Below are 25,449 nucleotides of genomic sequence, written 5' to 3'. Positions count from 1 at the left end.
ATCATCCAGGGAAGTAAATCTCCAAAAGTTGATCCTGTTCTTCTGGACGTAGCGTTTTCAGTCAGAGAAACCAGCCGACTGAAGGAACAATGGGCTGGGAGGTCAGTTCCTTAATCATGATTATGCAAATTCTCATGACCATTGATCAACAACCACTGATCAATGGTCTTGAGTACCATTCACAGAGAGTTGGAGAACGGCTGCAATCACAGCATTGTAAGATGGTGACAGATGTACCCTTAGGCCCCCTCCTTGATTCAGAGAGGGTCTTTCCCTTTTCACGTAAATGGCCTCCTTGACTCCGCCCTCAAACCAGCGTTCATTGCAGTTATTGTTGACAATCACATTGTATCGTGTAACCATCCAGCTCACATATTCAATGTAAATGATTTGTTGAACTCAAGACATGATGAATGTTCCTGCATTAAAACACATCCAGCCTAGTGTTCTCACTCTCCCTAAATGGATCTGTTACATTAGTGATATATGGGAGTTGTGTTTCAGTCTTTTCCACATGAGGACATTTACATTTAGTTTTTGCTTTACTGATGAGTGGCTGGTTAACCTGCAGTGGTTGAAGTATGTGTCGGTCGTCTGGAAGAGTAGGTGTAGAAGACGTCTTTAATGAATGTAATGCTCTGAAGGTGTCAGTGATTACTGTGAATTCATTATAAAAGTGGATTTCAGTGAATAAAGACAGGCCCTCATGGTGAAGCTCAGGAGTCCATAAAGTGTAACAGGAGAGCTGTGTCATACTTTCAGAGATTTTACATGAGCCAGTCTTTCAAAAAATACATAAATAAATAATTCATTCATTCATCCACAGGAAACACAATGCTCATATCTGAAAGTAAACTCTGATATATATCCCCGACTAGAGTTAGTACTAAATAAAGGATCGCCCCAAAATGACTAAATATATAAAGACACTCTCCAGAAGAAGTTAAAGGGATTTTATTTATTGTACAAGCAATATCTTCATAAGAATTACAAATTCTGCAGACATATTACCTTCTTACTGAACCTGAATAACTCACACACAGACGTGTCTGCTGCTTATCTTTGTTCAAACATGATGTTTTATCTTCTCTTCAAAACACATTACTCATCTTTCTGGCATCGTGTTACATGAAAACACCTGCATTCTACCTGTGTCATTGTACCACAAAGACAATGATTGCAACACTGTGCTTGCAAAATAGAAGAAATAAGACGACCAGCAAATACATCAAAGATGGTAAAAGTGATTCCATCTTTGTGTCTCCTCCCATTGTTTCCCCAGTCTGTCTAGTTCCCATATTCCCAGGACACCGCTGGACAACAAGTGGGTATTCCAAGACTGAGAGACAGCCAGAGTTGGCAAAAGATCAGACATTCTTAAGTAGAAGTAAAAATACTATTGTTCCAGTGAAAGTTAAAGTACTGATTCAACTTCATTACTCAGCTAAAGCAAAAAAGTACAGGCTCGAAGCGCTTACAGAGAAAAGCATACAACAGAATGCTGATCGCGGCAGTAACACACACTTGGAGGAGAGGCTCCAGCCGTCCATTCCAGCCCTATCCCTAACATTAACTCTAACTCTAACCATAACTTTAACCTTAACCCTATCAGGTCTTGTTTTACAAAGCGATTCATGATTAGAACAAAAAACACATTTACACATACCGATGATTTGTCACATAGCATCGTTACCTGTTGGGATGAGAACGTGTTGTTTCCAGAGCACCACAAATTGGGGTGTCTGTAGCTCAGGTAGAGCAGGAAACCTACTAATCAGAAAGTTGCTGGTTCAATGCCCCTCTGCTCCAGCCTGCATGCCAAATATCCTTGGGCAAGATGCTAACCCCAAGTTGCTCTCCGATGCATCCATCGGGAGGATGAATGCGTATTAATGTTAGATAGAAAGCACTTACAGAGAAAAAGCATAGAAAAAAGTGAGTGCATGAATGAGGCAAGTTGTAGAGAGTAGAAAGGTTTTATACAAGAACCAGTTCATTTACCGTTATATTTTAGTTTCATTTTCAGTTCTGTACTTTTTACATGTAATATTGATTCATTAGATTGACTACATGTATTAGACCTAACTTGCTGACAGCAAATTTAAACGACCGTAATAATTTATTTTCAGCGTCTGAAATATTTATTTAGTTTGTTTTTTGTTTTCTTTTTGGCTCCTGATATTAGTCAACTACTATTTGTCAATGTTGAACTAATAATGAATCTAAGAACAGCTATTTGTCACGGTTGTCCAGCGTCAACCGTGGGGATGTGAGGAAGGAGGAGCCAGGCACGGAGCTCTGAATGCAAGCAGTGCGTTTATTTACAGTGAATGGAAAATAACAATAAATCCGCAGTGCGTTCCCGACTCCCGTGAAATGTCCTCTTCCCAGTGCTAGTGTTCCTTGTCTCCGCTCCTCAGTGTCTGAGCACCCCGTGCTCGCTGCCCTCTCGTCTCCACGCTTCTCCTGGGGAGATAACAAACAGGCAGCCGTAAGACACATACAATGCGGCAGACTATCCGTACTGACTGGCCGAGAGACTAACGTGAAGTCACGCAATGATCCAGCGTCAGAGAGAGCGCCACCGCATTCTTAAGTAGCTCCTCCGACAAGGCTTGATCAGCTGTGTGATGGTCTTCAGGTGTGGCCAACCACCTGGCAGGGCCACACCCACCAGGCCTGAAGGTGCCTGTAAACAGGTGCTCTCAGAAACGCCGGCATCCACACACACACACGCACACACACACACACACACCTGCAAGCAGGGAGAAGGAGGGACAGCACACCAAAAACACACATGTCCATAACTGCTGGGTCGTTTAGACTCCTGAGCTGTGCACGAGGGGTCGAACACCCACTGGAAGGCCGGGCACTCGTTTTCAACCGTAATATACCTGATGTGCTCAGGTAACCTGTAGCGCCATGAAACCTCTGTCACACCAGGGCGCATAAAAAATGATGCTTTAAGAGACTGATGGGATCGGGCAGCAGGGAAAACATCCACAAAATGCTACTTTCAGTTTTTAAGTAGAGTCATTACATGCTTGTTAAAAGCAAACTCTCATATAGTTTTTAATGTGCTTCTTTCATTACAATGACTAGATAAAGAATGTGGCACTGTCTCTATTTAACACTGGCTACCCCAAAATGTTTCCAAACCTTCAACCGTAACTTTCAATGAGAGATTTTTAGATACGGTTATTGAAGCTGTGGGGTTAATTTTTTAAGTAACACGAGACGAGAGGCAGCAGCATACACACAGAGCATCAGTGATAGAAAGCTAGGCTAACATAGGGTAGCTACCTGTTCAAGGAGAAACATGTATAGGCCCATCTCAAGTGCCAGTTAACATCTAAATGATTCAGGGAAGACTTTGGAGAAAGTGCTGTGGGGAGATGAAACGAAATTATGTGGCTTTAACTGACCTTTTGAAATAGGAGTGTGATGCAAAAAATAGCATCCCCGCAGTCAAGCAGAGAGATGGAAACATTATGATGTGGGCTACAGGACGACTTAGTCGGGGTTCCAAACAGTCAGGAAATGTGACATCGTCAGACTGCAGGCCACGGATTGGCTTTTGTCTTTCACTAAAATCAAAACTGCAGTTTTTTTAAAACCCTGCAACAAGGCAAATAGCTGCACAACACCGTGGTTTCCAAGTGTGACAAAAAGCCACAGATACATCATCGCTGCGACGTCTTCCTTTGTTGTGGCATTCGTGTTGCTCATAAATGACAACATGGACATCGGGCCGCTTTGCTGTAATGACCCCACGCACATTAGGTGGTACTTGATTGTAATGGAAAATGAGTCACAGCAAGCTGATCTGAGTATGTACTAATGGAGAAGTGCTATAAGATCACGGAGTGGTCTAGTCAGTCTCCAGACATCAGTACTGTAGAAAATCTGTGGAGGGAGCTGAAGTTTCAACTTTCCAAGTGGCAGTCAAGAAACTTACAGGATTTAGAGAGTTTCTGTAAGGAGCAGAGGGTTAATGTTTGTGTGTCCTCACTGTAAAGACTGCAGGTTACTGGAGCGTGTCGTGTCATGTTTCCTGTTGCTCTGAGGTGCATCCAACAAATACACAAATCATTTACCACTAATAATAACACCTCCCCCACTTAAGTGTGTTCAACAGGAAGCTAAAGACTGGTGCTGTTAAAGTGTTCAAAAAACAGCAGGAGCTCGGTGTGAGGCCACAGTGGGCCAAAAAACACAAGATGACCTCCAGCAAGGACAAAATGTATCTGGACGTCTCTGTGAGCATCTGTCTCACTGTGTAAGTGTAGCACAGTGTCTGTGTGTGCATGGCTGGGCAAGAGAAACAGCACAACTGAAAGCCAGCACTCAGACGAGGACCCGGTGCATCGTCTGTCTCATCTCAGCCAGTTTACTTACAAACTCTTTAAGTTTGAATTTTAAAGCCAACAATGTGCACAGGGCAGTGATATTTAAAATGAAGGTAAACTATTCCAATCTCTGCAGCCCCAATTGTGTATCACACACACACTAAGTTCTCCTCCTGCCTTCAGCCCAACCGTTGAGCGCGATGACAAATAGAGCCGCAGAATTTTGCTGCTGTGTAATTAAATTGAGACGTGGGGTCAAAATTCCCACCTAGATTGAGTGAGATGAAATAGAAATCGGCTCTCCTCTAACTGACTTTATAGAAATAATTACATCAGCTGCATTTATAACTGTTATTAAATAACAGCAGCACACGAGAACTAAAGTGTAATCCCAGCACATTTCGCTTCGCTTGCACTGATTCTTTAGAGATGCCGACCGTGGTGGGTAATTAAGGGCAAACAATATACAAGTGGCGTGAAAAATGGAGGCTGCATTACCTTTCCAAAGCTTCCTTTCCCGATGGCCCGCAGTATCTGGAAGTGGTCAAAGTTTACTGTGGAGAAAATGAGAAGCAGTTAGTGAGAACGTGTCAGTTTGAGCTGAGCTATAAAACAGGGAACATGACATGTACAGCACTGTGCAAAAGTCTTGAGCCATCCCTCATTTGCTTCCAGGGATCCGGACTTCCCTGTAATCTTTAAAGTGGTATTAAGGAATAGCTCTCCAGGCTTTTTAAAGTGTTTCTGATTTTTAATCCAGGGCTTGTATTTGACCACTTTTTGTCTGTTAAGACCCTTCACACTAATCTCTGAAACATTCAAACATAAACAGACACCTAAGTCACGGAAAGGACCACAAAACTTAACAAAGAACCAATTTTAAATTGTATCTGTACACATTTACTTGCAGCCTATTGCAAAAAAACAAAAGCCCACATCATTTGTTCTCACTTCTTTAGTTGAAGAATGCAGTTAATAACACCGTTAACACAGACTGACCTGGCAAAACACGAAAAAATAAGGGGGTGGTTCAAGACTTTTGATCGGTACTGTATGACAAATGCAAATGTGCACTTCACAATGTATCGCTGCACTTCGGCAGTACTGTGCAGATTAAATGTTTTTTCCTTCCCGATGCATGTGAAAGGTTAAGACTTACATCTCCAAATGTACTGGAACTGATTTGAACCAGAGGACTCAGCCACACTGTTACTATGTACTGCATAAACACGTTTACCGATGAAGGTAAAGCAGACGCTGTCCTGACTGTGTGGCTAAATTTTGTGCTGAAAGCATCAAATCAATTGAATATGATTAACTTGCTATGAGAGGTTTTTACTCCAAGTGTGACTTTTTCTGGCTTCATACACCTTTCAGGGTCAAATTCAAGCACTTTGTAAGCACGTTTAATGTCCATTTTCAACATTTTCCAGCACATTACCATAAAAAGGATGCATATTTCACTTCGCATCACCTGAGTAAGACCACGTGAAAGGCCAAATTAATAAGTCTTCTCATCAGATATTGATGCTTCTTTCTTATGTGACACAAAAAACAGGAGGAGACAGATCTTTGCTTGTGTTGTTTTTTAAGTTCATTCATTCAAAACTAACTGTAAGACGCTTAACTACATTGCAGTCTGTGTTATTGTTGTAGACCTAATTATCACCTTTAAAGTGTTTGTGCTAATAACATCATGTAGAGTAAGACAGGCATAGAGAACAGCACTGACTGGGAGAGGCTTTGAACACATGACATACTCAGATCAATTCAACACTTTAGACTTTAAAAATGCACAAGCGTCTTTCAAAAACCCATTTATTTAATCTATCATCATTGATATTATTATGTACAGTTAGAATGTACTGTTCATCTCCCTTAAATAAACAGGCAGCCTTAAAGTGTGAAATAGTCACTTGTCTACTGTCTCAGTGGCTGATAGTGCCCCACAGGCCTCAATGTCAGCTTGAAGCCATTATGTTTCAATTGTTTAATGATAAACAGATTTTGAATGAAAGCGAGGAAACTTCGCTAGCACAAAAAGTGCCTATTCTTTCTTCCCATATGGTTCAGTCATATTACCGTCATTTCCCCCTAAGCTGTTCCCAAAGACACCAGGTTAATACTTGAAAAGGCTGCAGCGACACACAAAAATATCATCAATATTCTGTTTACTTGGTGACAACGTCGCTTTTAGCCTTCAATCAGAAAGCCTGACGTTGGCTAGTTAAGCATCGGGCTAACGTTTAACGCTTTCACTTGAGGGAAGTAACTCGTATTACTGCTACTGCTGTGTAATCTTGGTTCAATTCACAGCATATTCTACAAGTTACCCTGCAATAACTAACTGTTAGAATAGCGCCACCGTATTGTATCGCACTGAGTGCACTTCAATCCTTTATCCCGCGAGTTTGCTAGCTAGCAAAATAATAATACCAATTTTAAACAAATAACATGTGTAACGTACACACTCGAGAAAATTATTTACTAGTACTTACGCAACTCCCCCGTTGTGAAAACGTACAAATCCTTCTTGTATTTTTCGTTTTCCAGCAAACACTCATTAAAACGGCCTCCAGGCACATTAGCGCACTCACCCCCGACTGATCAGGGAGGGGGTGGGGGGTCACACACTGAAACAGACTAACGTGCAGAGGTACAGCCCAGGCAGAGAAATGTTAGACTTTGCGACTCGTTTTATTTCTCTATCTGATAAGAAAACTATTCAATCAGATAGTTCTTTGTGGTGAATGAAATACGGTTACAGTTTCAAGAAGTTTTAAGCACCAAATCCGAAATCCAAGCACTGCAATATTAAAATCCAATTCAATTTCTTGTTTGCTCCGAAATCTACGACATGACTATATACAGAAAAGCTTGACGTGGTATGCAAAAAAACCCCGAAGACAATACAAATACAAATACATGAACAAAAAATGTTTTAACTGTCAGTTATGTCATTTTAAAATTTTCCAAAACTAACATTTTCTTTGATTGACTGATATTAAATTGATTAGGGTCAAGTTTACTGTGAACAATATTACACAAACAAGCACGTGTGTGCGCATGCGCACATATTAGAATCCCTTCGATCGCTTCTCATATGTGCGCATGCGCACATATTAGAATCGCTTCGATCGCTTCTCATATGTGCGCATGCGCACATATTAGAATCGCTTCGATCGCTTCTCATATGTGCGCATGCGCACATATTAGAATCGCTTCGATCGCTTGTGACGTGATAACTTTGCTTTGATCCTTTCTGACGTCATAACTTTGCTTTGATCCAAAACCTATAAATAGAAGCGCTCACCTGTTACTTTATGCTTAACGGACGTTGACCTGCAGCAACTAAAACCCTTTTGAGAAGTTTTGAGAGCAATTTACGAGAGAAACCAAAACAAGTTCAGTTTTGTTTCTCACCAATTCACAGCGCAAACAGACACATTACACCATGTCAGCCAACCCATCCTTCGGCTCAGATGAGCTTGGAATATCTAAAGGGACCATTTTGGGAGATCACCACATGGTGGAGGCTTTCCTTGGAGAAGGAAGCTTTGGTGTTGTAACCAGATGTCGCGATACAAAAAACAACAAAACTGTTGCTGTTAAAGTCAACAAGAGCGACCCTGAAATTCTGCTCCAGGCAAAACTGGAAATTTTCATCCTGGAGCAGCTACGACGCTTGGATCCAGACAGGTGCAACATTGTGGAATGGAACGGCTATTTCCTCGATGGAGAGCGCATTTGCCTGAATTTTGAACTCCTCGACCAAAGCCTGTCAGACTACATAGGGGACCGGAATAACCAAGGTCTCCCAATGAGAGAAATCAGGCCAATTTTGCATCAGCTCGCAAATGCTCTATTCCACCTGGGTTCTGTGGGAATAGTGCATGCTGACCTCAAACCTGTCAACATCATGGTTGTGAACCGCAGTGAGTCTCAAGTCAGAGTCAAACTTATAGACTTTGGCATCGCATGTAACACCTCTGCAGTGATTCCTGGTGACTGTGTGGGGACAATTGGTTATTGTGCACCTGAGATTATGCTTGGCACTCCATATGATGAAGCAATTGACATGTGGTCTCTAGGGCTGGTAGCTGTGGAGCTTGCTACAGGGGTGCCTCTCTATCCTGGGGAAGACGATTATGACGTTTTGAAATTCATAATTGAAACCCAGGGTCAGCTACCAGATCATCTCCTAGAGTCTGGCTTGTACACTGACAGCTATTTCATCGAGGATAACCACAAGGAACAGCGCTGGACATTTAAGACCCCAGAACAATTTCAATATGAGACAGATTATCGATCCAAGGAAACTCGATCGATAAAACTTAAGTGTCTCGATAACCTCGAACAACTGCTGAAAGTTAGGCGAGGACCGGAAAATGGCCAATCATTATTTGTAAGGCTAATCAAAGAAATGTTGGCCTTGGATGCAAATCAGCGCATAACACCCTCGGAGGTTCTGAAGCATCCCTTTTTCCACCCTGGCCTCTCAAGGACAACCCCCTGCACTGACATGAATAGTACAGGGGGAGAACTCCTTGTGCTCTCTCAGCAGCCTTCAAGCTGGAAAAGTCATGGATCGCAAAAATTCAGCTGCAGTTTCCAAAACTCAGTTGAATTTCCTCAAAAAGGAGACATCAACACTTCAGCCAACCCATCTGCCTCTGAAGATGATCTTCAAATAATGGAAGGGACCATTTTAGGAGATCACCACGTGGTAGAGGCCTTCCTTGGAGAAGGAGGCTTTGGTGTTGTAACCAGATGTCGCGATACAAAAAATAACAAAACTGTTGCTATTAAAGTCAACAAGAGCGACCCTGAAATTCTGCTCCAGGCAAAACTGGAAATTTTCATCCTGGAGCAGCTACGACGCTTGGATCCAGACAGGTGCAACATTGTGGAATGGAACGACTATTTCCTCGATGGACAGCGCATTTGCTTGAATTTCGAACTGCTCGACCAAAGCCTGTGGGACTACATTGGGGACCGGAATAACCAAGGTCTCCCAATGAGAGAACTCAGGCCAATTTTGCATCAGCTTGCAAATGCTCTGTTCCACCTGGGTTCTGTGGGAATAGTGCATGCTGACCTCAAACCTGGAAACATCATGGTTGTGAACCGCAGTGAGTCTCCCGTCAAAGTCAAACTCATAGACTTTGGCCTCGCATGTCCTGCTTCTGCAGTGATTCCTGGTGACTGTGTGGGGACAACTGGTTATTGTGCACCTGAGGTTATGCTTGGCATTCCATACCACGAAGCAATCGACATGTGGTCTCTGGGGCTGGTAGCTGTGGAGCTTGCTACAGGGGTGCCTCTCTATCCTGGGGAAGACGATTATGATGTTTTAAAATTCATAATTGAAACCCAGGGTCAGCTACCAGATCATCTCCTAGAGTCTGGCTTGTACACTGACTGCTACTTCATCGAGGATAACTACAACAAACAGCGCTGGACATTTAAGACCCAAGAACAATTTCAATACGAGACACATTATCGATCTAAAGAAACTCGATATATAAAACTTAAGTGTCTCGATGACCTCGAACAACTGCTAAAGGTTAGGCGAGGACCGGAAAATGGCCAATCATTATTTGTAAGGCTAATCAAAGAAATGTTGGCCTTGGATGCAAATCAGCGCATAACACCCTTGGAGGTTCTGAAGCATCCCTTTTTCCACCCTGGCCTCTCAAGGAGAACCCCCTGCACTGACATGAATAGTACAGGGGGACAAAACCTTGTGCTCTCTCAGCAGCAATCATCGTTTGGGTGGCCAGAATTCTAGGGGAGCTAGAAATTCTTGTGGAAAAAAAGCCCAAAACAATAACATCAACAAAAACAACCAATGAATGTGGTCTTAAACTTGGGCACAATTTGGCTTGAAATCCATCAACTAATCTCTCAATATTCAAAGCGGAGCAGCAGACAACTTACCATCACATCAGTCCTTCAATCAGACCTACAACAAACGTCTTCAGTCTCTCACCCCAACCGGTCGCAGCAGATGGCCGCCCCGACCTGAGCCTGGTTCTGCCGGAGGTTTCTTCCTGTAAAAAGGGAGTTTTTCCTTCCCACTGTCGCCAAAGTGCTTGCTCATAGGGGGTCATATGATTGTTGGGTTCTCTGTATGTATTATTGTAGGGTCTACCTTACAATAATACATACAGCCTTGAAGTGACTGGTGATGTGATTTGCTGCTGAATCAATTCGGAACTAATTGGAAATCTGGATATTAATTAAATAAACCTGCTTTGAGCATCAATTAATTGTTGTTTGAAATTCTTTATAAATATATAAATATAGTGCCACTCTTCTACTGTTTAAATTGCAACTGTTTCAAACTGACTAATTTATTCATACACTTGAGCATAAACACACGCACAGTAAATGGCCTGTATTTGTACAGCGCTTTACTTAGTCCCCAAGGACCCCAAAGAGCTTTACACTACATTCAGTCATTCACACATTCACACACACATTCACACACTGGTAATGGCAGCTACATTGTAGCCACAGCTGCCCTGGGGCGCACTGACAGAACATTGCAGAACCTTCAGCACCTCGTATGAAAAATATTTGACTGTGTGTATGCTTTTAGCGCTGTTTGGATTTGAGAAAATCTAAAATAAATTGAAATTTGTCTTTAGAAATTGTTTTATACATTTCAGTGGTATATTATGCATACAATAGGACATCTATTTAGATTTACATCTTCCACAGAAAAAACTGCACATTACTGAAACTTAGTATACTGGACTTTGTTGTTGTCCCACACAGGTTCAATTTCGAGTGGTAGATGGCTCAGTGCTCAGTCAACCAAGATTTTATGATAGTGGGCACAATGAGGTAGATAAGCTGCTTGTAAACAGTACTTTTATGCTCTCTTTTTCCATTTGGATAAGAAAGAAAGAACCAGGAAACAAAGGCAAACAAATAATCTCTGCCTTTATCCCAGATTCACATTATAGGAACAGCTGCTCAATGACCACTGTAGTCTTTGCTTACTGCACTTTTATCTACATCTATGCAAAGTGATCCACTACACCTACTTTTACAGTTAAATCGTTTTATGAGCACTCATGCCATTTTAATCTGAGTTTCTACTCAAATACAATCAGTCAAGAAAAACACAGTCTGTGACGTTTGTTTTGAAGGAAAAGGTATTCCCTGCAAATGTTTATCTGTGTGAGACTATTCAGAAAACAGTAATTTTCAACTACTGTATAGCTCTGTGTAAATAATCATTCTGTACATTCGATAATCTTTAATCCTACAACTGTTTACAACTTGCATAGTTCCCATTTCTGTATAGCTGTATATCCCAGATTCTGTAAAGTTATTTATTTCATATTCTGTATAGTTTTTCATATTTATATCCTGTTCATATCCTGTACATAGCTTGTACTCACTACAGCCTGTACATACTTATAGTTATAGAATATTCACAACATACTTCATACCGTGTACATTATAACATACCATAATAGACCCATTTCTGTAATATACTCACATATCTATATTATTGCTAATATATATTGTAATATATCTATATCACTAAAGAACTTCTGGATGGATGCAAACTGCATTTCGTTGCCCTGTACCTGTGCATGTGCAATGACAATAAAGTTGAATTCTAGTCTATTCTATTCTATTTTGTTTTATAGGTGAGACACTTGGCCTCTTTTTTCCTTGTTCTACGTTTGTCTTTTGTCCGATTACTCTGGAACACAAGATGGAAAACTGATATTCTCATGTTAAAAATATAGAAAAAGGATTTTATCACCCATAAATGTTAACTTCTCATGCCTCTTAGCACAAGCAGGAGCAGAAGCGCCCTCTGCAGTTTGTGTGTGGGAGTGCAAAAGCTTACAGCACCTGGTATTCCCAGGCGGTCTCCCATCCAAGTACTGACCAGGCCCGACCCTGCTTAGCTTCCGAGATCAGACGAGATCGGGCGTGTTCAGGGTGGTATGGCCGTAAGCGAAAGCAAAGCTGTGAAAAAGACCTTTTATTGGTGGCAAATGTCTCACAGTTTGATCTATATTATTGTGCTAAACTTCATATGTTACAGCGACAACATGCAAACCTTCGTTATTAACTGCAGCTTCAAATTGAGCTGCAAAAATGCTTTTCCCGCAGTAACATCACGATAAGAAGACATGTTCGTTGATTACAGCACAGTGTTAAAGTGACAGAGAGCACACGGTGTGTTGGGTCGATTTGGAAGTCCAACATTTTTGTCGTTTGGACATTTTAACTTAAATATAGAAAACAAAAACGTAAGCGTGTATGTGTCATTACAGCATGTATAAAAACGCCGTTTCTGAGCTGACCTTTCGCTTGCGGCCATACCACCCTGAACGCGCCCGATCTCGTCTGATCTCGGAAGCTAAGCAGGGTCGGGCCTGGTCAGTACGTGGATGGGAGACCGCCTGGGAATACCAGGTGCTGTAAGCTTTTGCACTTCCACACACAAACTGCAGAGGGCGCTACTGTTTAGTAAGAAACTTCATGACCTCTCTTCTAATTTTTTGCTTGTGTACCGTTAAAAAATTAAAACAACAATCATCTCTGCAGCTTATTGGAGACACCTTTGTGATTCTGTTGTAGAGCAGAGCAGAGGCAGACATTTGATACACCCGGGGCTTAGCCCTAAAGGGTAGTATGCATCTGGGACTTGGGGGGTGGGGGGGAAGAAATGACTGAAAGATTAATTGGCTCTGTTTTGAGTTCATATTCATATAGGGAAAAATATATCACATGTGCAGGACACCTTAAAGTAGTTTTTTAATTAAGCAGCAAGGCAGAACAAAGTCGGGGCTGTATCAAGACACGAGGACTAAACCCCAATTCAACCAGACCCAGAACTGATCCGGAATTAAAACAGGACTACAACAGTTCAAAAGCAGGACTACTTAGGATTTAACCAAGACAGAACCAGAATCAGAGCTAGATGATAGTAGCACTAAAAATCATCATAGACCTGCACTACACTTGTTTTTTAATTCTACCAAAGTACAATATTTAGATTCAGAAAAGTTTAGATAATTATTTAACCTTGTTGTGCAAACAAGCCTGCAAAAGTTAATAAATATAGAATTTGAAAAATAACAAACCTAAAAAGAAACACTAGGTACGAGATACATGAGGACCTATGATACGGTGATACTTTTGGTAAACAACCATTTGACTAACATGTGTGTCTCACCTGCTCTTGTTCATCTCTGTTCTGTCCTCTCTCTCTCTCCCTCTCTCTCTCTGCTCCTCTCTCTCTCCCTCCCTCTCTCTCTCTCTCTCTCTCCCTCTCTCTCCCTCTTTGTGCTGACAATCAAGCCAAACACCAACATCATCAAATATACAGTTGAAACCAGATATTTACAAACTCTTCAGATAAAAACAAAAACACTTTTTTAATTGTAACATCAAATCAGACTAAATGTTTATTTTTTATGTTGATAAATATAAAAAACATATTTGTTAACTTTAAGAGTAAAGAGAGAAACTGTCTGTATTTCTTAATTGTAAATGGCACCAAATTGTATTCAAATTGAGCCACACTTATGGAGCTCCACAATTCTTTTCCAGGTGTTTTGGTTGACATCTCTTGATGTTCCCATGTCACAGAAACAGGCTCTGTGTTTTGCCTTATATGCATCCACAGGTGTGCCACCAACCTATCAGAAGCTTCTTCAGCTCAGAATGGAATCGTCTGGAGTTTTCTTATTAATTAACAATAAACTTAGTGTATATGTGCTCCTAAATTTGGTGAAAGTGATAAAAAAGAGACAGCTCTCTCTCTTTAACTAATTCAAAATATATTTCAATATTTATTTATGCAAAACAAAACAAGTTTACTCTAAATTGATGTTGTACAGTAAAAAAATGTTCTTGTGTTTTCCATAAAGTGTATGTAAATATCTGGTTTCAACTGTGAATGTACTGCTGTGTATTGAAATTCCTTTTGTTTTGCATAGAAATATACTGAACAACATACAAAGCATAATATATAAAATAACATCTACCAGAGTTTTTCTTTGAAAGAAGCTCCTTATGTCCAGTCTTGTATATCAGTGCATAACTGAAACCGATTTATTTAGCCGTGGAGGGAAACAACTGAAAATATGAAATAAACACACATGTAAGCTGAGACTCTCTAAAGAAACAGCATTGTTGTTGTTCGGCTTTTCATTTCACCTTTTGTTGATTCACTTGAAGAGCAAGTAACATAATATGGGTCAAGTGATCAGTTTGATATCAATCTTTTGTGATGCACCGTCATATTTACATTATTTGTACAGTACGAATGATTTCCTTTGGAACCTGGTCAAACTTCAGTTCTCTGTCTGCCTCGCTGCGCTTCTCCAACAGCGCACTCGCAGGCAGCAGCTGCCCCGCCCCCTCGCTCAGTGCCTGAGCTGGGATCATACCAATATTAAGGGGAAAAGTTCACAGCAAATGTCTTTAATGGCAGGAAGGATCGATTCTTCACCAATAGTGAATGACTTTTTAGCCTTAGCAATACGGTTAGCCACCAAGTATGATGCTCTCAGTGCACTTGTATTTGTTGTTGTGGAGGCCCTCAGTAATGGCTTCTGTCCCTGTTGTTCCTGCTTTTTTCTTTTAAACTAGTCCAAAGGCTTGTTTTTTAATGTCTCCAAGTGACAAAGCAGTTTTGAAGGCTTCATTGCCTCATTGGAGAGCTGGTCTCCACATATATTATGCAGAGCGGGCTTGGTGCATGGGAATCACTTGTTGCAATATATCCACTTGTTGTCTGTTAAATGCAGCTTTCTTTTTCTTAGTAGTTGTCATAGACTCTTCTTCTGTCTCCTCACTGGGCCTTTTTTCCTTTGCAAAGAAACCCTCCAAAGACATCTGTTTTTTACTAATTTTGCTAGTTTGTGGGTTTAATATTAACTAATGTATCTTGACATGCGTCAAGAGTCAGTCATAGACTGAAGTAACTGAGAGAATTCAGTCTTTTTCCAAATAAAACACTGTTCAGAGTCGGACAATAAATAAAACGGAAATAATGTAAGTTATTTACTCTTGACCCGGTACCAAACGACTCAAGGCCTGGTACCGGTCCGTGGCCCGGGGGTTGGGGACCGCTGCTATAGACTACAGTGTACGCTCTACACCTACTTACTGGTTTGTGTTGCACCAGTCTGCATCTCCCAATTACTTTGTGTGTTTCGCTTACAGCTCCGCACCACCCAGGCGGCAAAAAATGTGCATGTTCTTTGTGATCTCGTAACCAATGCCCTCTGCCGTCAAAGTCGAGAATTAGTTAATGGGCATCATGTGACTAGTGGAAGCCAGATCCTTTTATTTAGCAAAATTGGGGTTATTAGTTAAATGTTATTGTTGAGGGGCACAGACAGCACATGTACACAGATTAAAAAATAGTAATGCCTCAAGAACAGGGCTTTTGGGACGTCCAAGAGGAAAGGGGCAAATGCTCAAGCCCCCTCCATTATGGCAACGACGTTTAGACGTTTAGAAAAGTCTTAGAAATGAATCGCATGCCAAAATGAAAACAAAAAAATTGGATGACATTAAAAACAAAAGAAACAAGAGACAGGGCGCTGAATAAGAACTTGTCAGCTTGTGAGTCTTGTAACTGGTGATGCTCCAAATGTTAAAAAATAAATATATAAAAACCAACAAACACCAAAAAGTGACTTTTATTATATGCTTATTCTGTGATCAGATAAAAAATATTTTATTAGAAGCAAGCTGGATCTAAGAGATTATTTCTACACAGCATCCTACAGTCAGTACAATTAATATGTCGGTATTGGTGGGATGAATATAAAATTCCCTCATCAGAAGGAAATAATAGTTTTATGTTATTTCATGTAACATGTGAAGAAATAGAGGTTGATCACATGTTAAAAAATGTATATACTTATTGCTAAGACAGACTCAAATAAAAACTTATAATGAAGAAGACATTTCCAGCGACGTTTAGTTAGAGCTGATGCTAAATGTTGCTCTTTTGTTATCTCAGAAATGTATATTTGTGGGTACAGAAGTAGAGCGCATGGGGATTTTTCCTATAGTTGCATTATTGGATTCAAAGGTCATTTCATCACCACAATAGTGCACAGGTAACTTTCCTTCACATTTGACCACAACTATTCTGTTAGTGAGAAGTGTGCCTTTATACTGACACTTGGGTTTCCTGGCTCCATTGTTCTTTAGGTCACATCTAACAATGCGAAACTTTGCTACACTCTTTGTCGTGCCATTCGTCTGATCATATCTTCCTTGACCGTTACAAATGGCTTTGACCTGTTTGTAATCACTGAGGATGAATGTGTTAACATCCTTACATTTGTTTCGATCAGCATATATTTTCTTTTTTTTCATTTCTGTATCACATTTTTTCACGCTCATCTTGGCATCTACATGCTGTCGTCTAAACTTTTCATAATTTGTTTCATTCAGTCGCTTCTCAATTCGGTTGGGTTGAAGATTGGCTGGTTTTGAGAGTCCAGTAACAAAGGGCAGCACAAGCAGCAAACAGGTAAACATGATCCTCATTGTTTCCTGGAGAGAGAAAAACAGGAACATTTTCCAGATCAAGAATTTAATGCAACAAAAGCGTCATCACTGTAGTGGCAGAAGTAAGTATTTGATCCCCTGCTGAATTTGTAAATTTGTTCCCTTATGAAGAAATAAACAGTCTCTATTTTTTGTGGATGTTTTATTTTACTGGAGAGAGACATGAACACCAACAGAAAAAAAACACAATACATGATTTCTTTTCACTGATTTGCATATAATTGAGTGAAGTAAGTTTTTGATCCTCGACAACCCAACAAGCGTTCTGTGGCATGAACTGAGCCCACTTTGTTTGGAGGAAGAGAAATGCTGAGTGTAACCCACAGAATATCATCCCCACTGTCAAGCACAGAAGTGGAAACATTATACTGTGGGGCTGTTTTTCTGCCAAGGATACAAGACGACTTCACCACACTGGCGGCCAGTAGATGGAGCCATGTACTGCAAAATCTTGGACAAGAACCACTTTCTCTCAGGCAAAAGACTGAAGATGTGTCATCGATGGGTCTTCCAGCATGACAATGGCCTAAAACATACCACTGATGCAACAAAGGTGTGGCTAAAGAAGAAGCACAAGGACATGGAGTGGAGCTAAGGCAGTCTCCAAACCTCAGTCCTGAAGAAAATCTGTGGAGGGAGCTGAAGCTTAAAGTTACCAAACAGCAGCAAAGAAATCTAAAGAATTTAGAGAGTTTGTGGAAGGAGGAGTGGAAAAAAATCCCTCCTGAGATGTGAGCAAACCCAGTGACCAACTACAAGAAACATATTACCGCAGTGCTAGGCAATAAAGGTTTCTCCACCAAGTACTAAGTTGTGTTTGAGATCAAATACTTACTTCACTCAGTGACATATAAATCAATTCATTTATTTTAGCAAATACATTTTTTATTCAATTTTGGTTGATATTCTGTCTCATTACATCAAAATGAAAATACTTTAAAAAAAAATTAGAGACTGATTATTTAATATAAGTGAACAAACTTACAAACTCAGCAGAGGATCAAATGATTATTTCCCCCCAGATAATAGCTTCTTTTTATGACCAGCTTTTCTCTTTTTTGTCTTTTTGAAAAGTTGCTGGCCAACAAAGTTTTATTCATTTATTCAAAATAAAAAATAAAAATAATAATAATAAAAAAGTTTTATTCATAGATGTTTTTTGCATTAGATAAATTTGCAAACTGAACTCCACGCTTCCAGAACCTCTCAGTTTGTTCTTGTTTCTTTATTGACTTATATAGAAACCCACATAAGTTTGTTTAACTTATGTAACAAATGAATAAAGCAACTAAATTTAAGTAAAAGGATAATTTTAGTATTTCTGATCCATTCTTTACAGAATTTTTTCAAATCATTTTCAAACATTCAGATTTGTCTTTTATTTTCTTGTTAAACCTCGTAAACGGTGAACTAAAAACCCTGGAGTATGGTTTGAAACGTTGATATTTTAGTCTGAAAAGGAGCATGTTTCGCTTTCTGGAAGCGTTTATGTTGAAACTGGAGCACTAATCAGTACTTCTCCACACCTGTGGTGCACGCGCTGCGCAGAGCATGCGCGCCAGAGGAGGGGGCTGACTTACTTGAGCAGGAAGCGCGGACTGAGAGACAAGTCGAAAAGAAAAGACGGAAGATCGCTGATGAGGAAAAGCAGAAAGAAATAATTTAACTGAGCTTGAAATGAAACAAGAGCTAGCGAATCTCTGCTGGACAGGTAATTACCGCTGTTTGGTTTAATATTCTATTTTAAACAGTGTAACTATGAACTAAGACGAATACGGATCATATATTTTCATACAGTTATGTTCCAGGTTGATGTTTGCGTGTCTTCACTGTAAAGACCGCAGGTTATTGGAGAGTGCCTGAAAGGAATATATGCGCCAAGGATCATTTAAAAAATAATAATTAAAGTAAATGAAACTAACTAAAAACGTGTCATTACTTTCTTATTCCTTTTAATGATGACTTTTAAAATCATTAAATGATAAAATAAAATAAAAATAAAAAATCAATATCAATATAACAGCTTCCAAAAATTCAATATCAAAACCAGTCTAATTTTTACTTTAGTAAATATTTTGAAACTTTTCAGAGAGCCACGGAGGACATGTTGAACAATAATATTGTGTAATTTTTAAAAGTATTACTTGATTTTTTTAAAACAGGAAATTGTAATCATTTACATACATTTGGTAGCATGTAGACATTATGAAGGGGCTGCTTTACCTAATAATTTTTTACATTCACAAGATTAAACTTGACTTTTTTCACGAAGACACAAATAAAATTGTGGAGTTTGCTGGTAAGACCTTATAATCTTAGAAATATTTGAATATGCCTGCATAGCAGCTCATTTGGGGTGATCGTGGCTCAAGAGTTGGGAGTTCGCCTTGTAATCTGAAAGTTGCCGGTTCGAGCCCCGGCTCGGACAGTCTCGGTTGTTGTGTCCTTGGGCAAGACACTTCACCTACTGGTGTTGGCTAGAAGGGTCGATGGCGCGATATGGCAGCCTCGCTTCTGTCAGTCTGCCCCAAGGCAGCTGTGGCTACAACTGTAGCTGCCTCCACCAGTGTGTGAATGACTGGGTGTGTAAAGCGCTTTGGGGTCCCTAGGGGGGACTAGTAAAAGCGCTATACAAATACAGGCCATTTACCATGTGACAGAAGTTTTTATGTAAAGTAGTGGAAATTAACAACAAGTCATTTAAATAAATTTGATGATTTTTTTAACTCTCAGTTGATGAGTTCATGAGTAGGGCAGGGTATCGTCACTGATTTCTAGAATCGATTCGCTTCCAATTCACAAGGTACCGAATCAGTTCGATCCACGATTCGATTCGATTTGAATCTGGGAAATTTGGACAGTCAGAAATATTATAATTCAGATCAGTACAGTACATTTTATTGTATCTATAAAAAGGAAGCTGACACACACAAGACGTTATCAGAGGTGTGAGCGTCACAGCAGATGCCTTTGTGTCAAAGTAGCTGAAGATAAAACACAGAAAAACATGAAGGTGGTTTTACTGTTCTGGGATTTTATAAAAATATTCTGCAGTACATCAAAAATGAAAGAAAACCATTAATCAACATATGAACGTTACCTCTGACATTACCGCGGTTTTATTAGAGACACGGCTAAGCGTTTTGCATTTTGCATAATTTTAAAAAGTTTACATTTGTTTAGTATTGAACGGCAGAAATTGGGTTTTCTTTTCGGAAGTAAGTAAAACAGCAGCTGACAGCCTGTAAACAACGGTAGACTTCTGTGTAACAAGCAAGACAACAGACAGACAGAGAGAGAGAGCTGTGCATCGTGGTGGAAGCAAAACAGCAAAAGTCAGAGTGAATTCATGACGATGTTTATGTGAAGCGTAGTTTGCTGCTTCGTTTGCTGCTGGTTCAGTCAATGTTGTTTGGAGAGAGATAAAACTAACAGCTTTATGATCAGCGCAAAAAGGGCGTGAACACAAAGCGCGGACCCGCCGACAAATCAGAATCAGCGAGCTGTCGGCTTTCAGCCCCGACTGTGAGAAAGGCGACATCTAACTGATTCTGATCCGCGCTCCGCGCTGTGTGTTTACATCTTTGTGCAGAATCCGTGTTCCTGCTCTCATTTACTGTCTTAGCTGTTTGGTGGTTGTTGAAAGTTTGTGATCTTTCACCAGAGATTCTGGCATTTTGGGCAAAATAAATTTATATTAAAAAAAATCAATTCAGGATTTTAATGGATTGATTTCACGTTATCCAAGCCAGAATCGATTTTAATCGATAAATCGATTATAAAAACCCACCCCTATTCATGAGGTGTATCTAAAGACAACTTCTCTACTTGCATCCACACATTGAACCTTACAGAGGGAAACGGTCATTGCACTCAGTCATGACAACATTCTTGCTAAATATAATTATTTATATTATAAAGATATGAAACTTTTAAGCAAACTTTTCCAACTAAGGACACTTACCGTACTTTTTGCTTTACTGATCAGTGGTTGGTTGATTAACCTGCAGGAGTTCAGGCACGAGTCAGTCGTCTGGAACAGCAGGTGGTGAAGATGTCTTCAGTAAATGAAATGCTCTAAAGGGGGAATTAAAATTGAACATTATTTGAACATAAATAAAAAAAAGATAGGCCTCTGCCTGTGCATGCACATTTCTTATGCACGATATTCATGGTCACAGAACCCAGATGATGCATGTTTTAAAGCCCATATCTGGTTAGTGAATGTGAGTATAAGTGTGGCAGGAGATCGAGTTATTCAAAATAAACATGCTGTCTATAAAAGATTTTAAATATACAAATAAAAAGTTCTTACCAAACGAGGAGTCAAGATGAGCAGAGACCAGGTCTAGTGCAGCTCAGCTGTTGTTAAATTCTACCCGAGCAGGTTGGAGCTCATTTGTGTCACAGACAAGTAAAACTTTGGGGGCTTCAGCTTTTAAACATTTCAGCAGCCCCACCTTAAATTAACTAGCATCAGTGTCTACATCACCAGCCCACCAGTTAGCACTGCTCTGTTTGTGGTTCAGAACATGCTGCAAACATGATGTGAGGACCAGTGACCACAGCTGCAGATGCAGGTTGTCTTTCATAGCTCGCGTTACAACAATTGCAGCTATTTTTTTTTTCAATTCAATAAACCACATGTTTTAAAAATAAGTAAATTAAAAAAATATTGACATTTGTGAAAAAAGTGCAGAAACGGCCTTTTGGCTTAGTTTTTGTTAAGTAAATAATGGCACGGTGTAATATATCACGTGTTGTTATTCCCCTGATGTTGTATACACCTAATTTTAAAGTGGGCACTAAGACTCTATTGTAGAGTCTGACAGCAGCTGGAAAGATATCTGAAATTTCTCCTCGCACACTGTTGTTGCAGCAGCGTGTCACTGTAGGAGCTGCTCAGTGCTGCTAGGATGACCTGCATGTGGTGGGAGGTGGGTTTTTGTTTTATTTTTAATATCCTGTCCTATCTGCCAGCTTTTGCAATCAGAATTGTGACCTGAATGCATTGTGGTGCAGAACACATTTTGCTTTTGCAAGATCAGCTACTTAGAATCTCTATAGGCTCCTCTTGTTCATGTGACTATGTTATCTGTTTATTTATTCATTTCTATTTCAGTTATTACACTGGTATAGTATGACTATGTCACCTGCAGCCTCCAGCAGTACCAGTTACCTGAGACCACACATCTCAGCGACGTGTGCGTGCCCATCCCAGCAGGGGAAAGAGGGAAGCCCCAGCTGTCCCAGCAGAACACACCATAAAAGATGATTGATGTCACCCCAGAGTCATAGACGGTCTTCAGAAACTCCAAAACAATTGAATCTAGGCTTCTAGGTGTCCATCAGGTGTGATGTCAGAGCCACCAGCCTGCAGCTGTTGTTCATTTACATCTGCCTAATTGATCATTTATCCTCAGCACACTTTTCAGTTCCCTTGCTGAAATTGGACAATATGTAAAGTCTAAATTCAAACAAAGGTTGGGGAAACCTGCACTGAGCTGAGACAGAAGAAGTCTGAAGTCGAACTCGGATGAGTGACAGAGCGTTCCTGCTACTGAAAACTCTACGTCCAGATGAACAAAATGAACTTTTCGGGACAGGTCCCCAGATGTTTTCTCTTCTCAGAATCCTCTTCACAGATCGTATCTCTTTTATCTGACATACAGTCATGTGGAAAAGAGTGTTTTCATAGGAATCTATAGAGTACTCTGAAAAACTAAGCACTGTACATGAGTGAGTAGCTTGCAGAGCCACCTTTTAGCAGCAGTAGCGTCACCAAATTGTTTCTGTATGACTCTTAGTCTCCATTCGCCTGACGTTTCTTTACATCGTTTCGTCAGTTCATTGAGGTTTGTGGTATTTGTTTATGTAAAGCTCTCTTAAGTTCCCAGCACTGTTTTTCCGGTTGAGGTGTGGACTGTGACCTGGTCATTGCAACACCTTGATTCTGTTGTAGCTCTGCTGATGTGCTTGGGATCTTTGTCCTGCTGCATTACCAAAACTCAGTTTTGACTGTAGACTACTTGGTATACAAGGGAATTCATGGAAAACTCAATGACTGCAAGGGCCCAGGTTCTGTAGCTGCAAGACAAGCTCAAATCATCACCCCTTCACCACCATGCTAACAGCTGGTATGCGGTGTTTGTGCTGTTATGCTTTGCAAATTTGCTACTAAACTTGCAGCCATGCTGTCATGCTGTTTTTAGAGAGCAGAGACTTTCTCCTTGCAACCCTTCCAAACAAGCCACACTTATTCAAACTTTTTCTAATTGTCATGGCCTCTAACATTTAACTTGCATACTGAGGCCTGTAGAGTCTGAGATGTAGCTTCTGGATTTTTGAGCTTTTTCTGACCACTGCACAGTTTGACCCTGGGGTGAATTTTCTGGGTCATCAGTTCCTGGGAACATTATGACATTGTGTTAACAAACACCTGAATACTCCAGACCAGAAAACTGCCAAAATGTTTGCTTTTATAGAGCTGCTCACATATGCTGATGAGCAATTATTCAAATGCAGTGGATTAGCAGCATCTGGCTGCTAATCACCTTCTAATTTGCATTGAAGCAATAAAGGTGCCTTCTGAATAATATGAGCTGTCTGGTGTGGTATTCATATTTAAAGTGAATAATCAGAATCAGATTACTTTAATAATCTGATTCTGATTATATTAATAATCTGATTCTAATCCCTAAGGAAATTATGTGGATTATATATATATATATATATATATATATATATATATATATATATATATATATATACACATTGGGAAGATGGCCCCAACTGACCGAGTGCTCAGTGAATACCTCAGGCAGCAGAAACCCAAGAAAGAGGAGGGAGACGAGGAACCATCATGGAAGGACAGGCCCCTGCACGGTATGTACCACCGGCAGATAGAGGAGGTGGCTGATATCCAGAAATCCTACCAGTGGCTGGACAAAGCTGGACTGAAAGACAGCACAGAGGCACTAATCATGGCAGCACAAGAACAAGCTCTGAGTACAAGATCCATAGAGGCTGGGGTCTATCACACCAGGCAAGACCCCAGGTGCAGGCTGTGTAAAGATGCCCCAGAGACTATCCAGCACATAACAGCAGGGTGCAAGATGCTAGCAGGCAAGGCATACATGGAACGCCATAACCAAGTGGCCGGCATAGTGTACAGGAACATCTGTGCCGAGTATAACCTAGAAGTCCCGAGGTCAAAATGGGAGATGCCCCCAAGGGTGGTGGAGAATGACCGAGCTAAGATCCTGTGGGACTTCCAGATACAGACGGACAAAATGGTGGTGGCTAACCAACCGGACATAGTGGTGGTAGACAAACAGAAGAAGACGGCCGTAGTGATCGATGTAGCGGTTCCGAATGACAGCAATATCAGGAAGAAGGAACACGAGAAGCTGGAGAAATACCAAGGGCTCAGAGAAGAGCTCGAGAGGATGTGGAGGGTGAAGGTAACGGTGGTCCCCGTGGTAATCGGAGCACTAGGTGCGGTGACTCCCAAGCTAGGCGAGTGGCTCCAGCAGATCCCGGGAAAAACATCGGAGATCTCTGTCCAGAAGAGCGCAGTCCTGGGAACAGCTAAGATACTGCGCAGGACCCTCAAGCTCCCAGGCCTCTGGTAGAGGACCCGAGCTTGAAGGATAAACCGCCCGCAGGGGCGTGCTGGGTGTTTTATATATATATATATATATATATATATATAGATATAGATATATATATATATATATATATATATATATATATATATATATAGATAGATATATATAGATATATATCCACACAAATCACGCAATTATAAATGTGTGTGACTGACATTTAACTCTAACTTGTGAATTTTGTCATTTGTTATTTTACTGTAGAACATGTGCCAGCGGGTATAACTGTATTAGATGGAGGAGTTGTGCAGGGAGATGGCCACGGGCAGGAATGATTTCCTGTGTTGTTCAATGGTGCATTTTGGTAATCTCAGTCTCTCACTGAATGTGCTTCTTTTCTTGGACGACATCTGCCTCTCAGACACCCTGAAGGAGTCAATCTCCATCTCCACTCATTGAGGGTCCTGCGCAGTATCTTAGCTGTTCCCAGGACTGCGCTCTTCTGGACAGAGATCTCCGATGTTGTTCCCGGGATCTGCTGGAGCCACTCGCCTTGCTTGGGAGTCACCGCACCTAGTGCTCCGATTACCACGGGGACCACCGTTACCTTCACCCTCCACATCCTCTCGAGCTCTTCTCTGAGCCCTTGGTATTTCTCCAGCTTCTCGTGTTCCTTCTTCCTGATATTGCTGTCATTCGGAACCGCTACATCGATCACTACGGCCGTCTTCTTCTGTTTGTCTACCACCACTATGTCCGGTTGTTTAGCCACCGCCATTTTGTCCGTCTGTATCTGGAAGTCCCACAGGATCTTAGCTCGGTCATTCTCCACCACCCTTGGGGGCATCTCCCATTTTGACCTCGGGACTTCCAGGTTATACTCGGCACAGATGTTCCTGTACACTATGCCGGCCACT

General features: G+C 40.8%; 1 long non-coding RNA gene across 1 annotated transcript; it reads left to right on the top strand.

The window, feature by feature from the left end:
• The first annotated feature begins 18,512 nt into the window (after positions 1–18,512).
• LOC309701008 lies at positions 18,513–23,617 on the top strand. Its single transcript, XR_014274837.1, has 3 exons — positions 18,513–18,636; positions 21,805–21,862; positions 22,048–23,617. It is a non-coding gene; the product is annotated as an uncharacterized lncRNA (long non-coding RNA).
• The last annotated feature ends 1,832 nt before the right edge of the window (positions 23,618–25,449 follow it).

This window comes from Aulonocara stuartgranti (assembly GCF_965226115.1).
Source record: "Aulonocara stuartgranti genome assembly, chromosome: 23".
Lineage (NCBI taxonomy): Eukaryota > Metazoa > Chordata > Actinopteri > Cichliformes > Cichlidae > Aulonocara > Aulonocara stuartgranti.
This window is presented reverse-complemented; position numbering and strand designations above follow the sequence as displayed.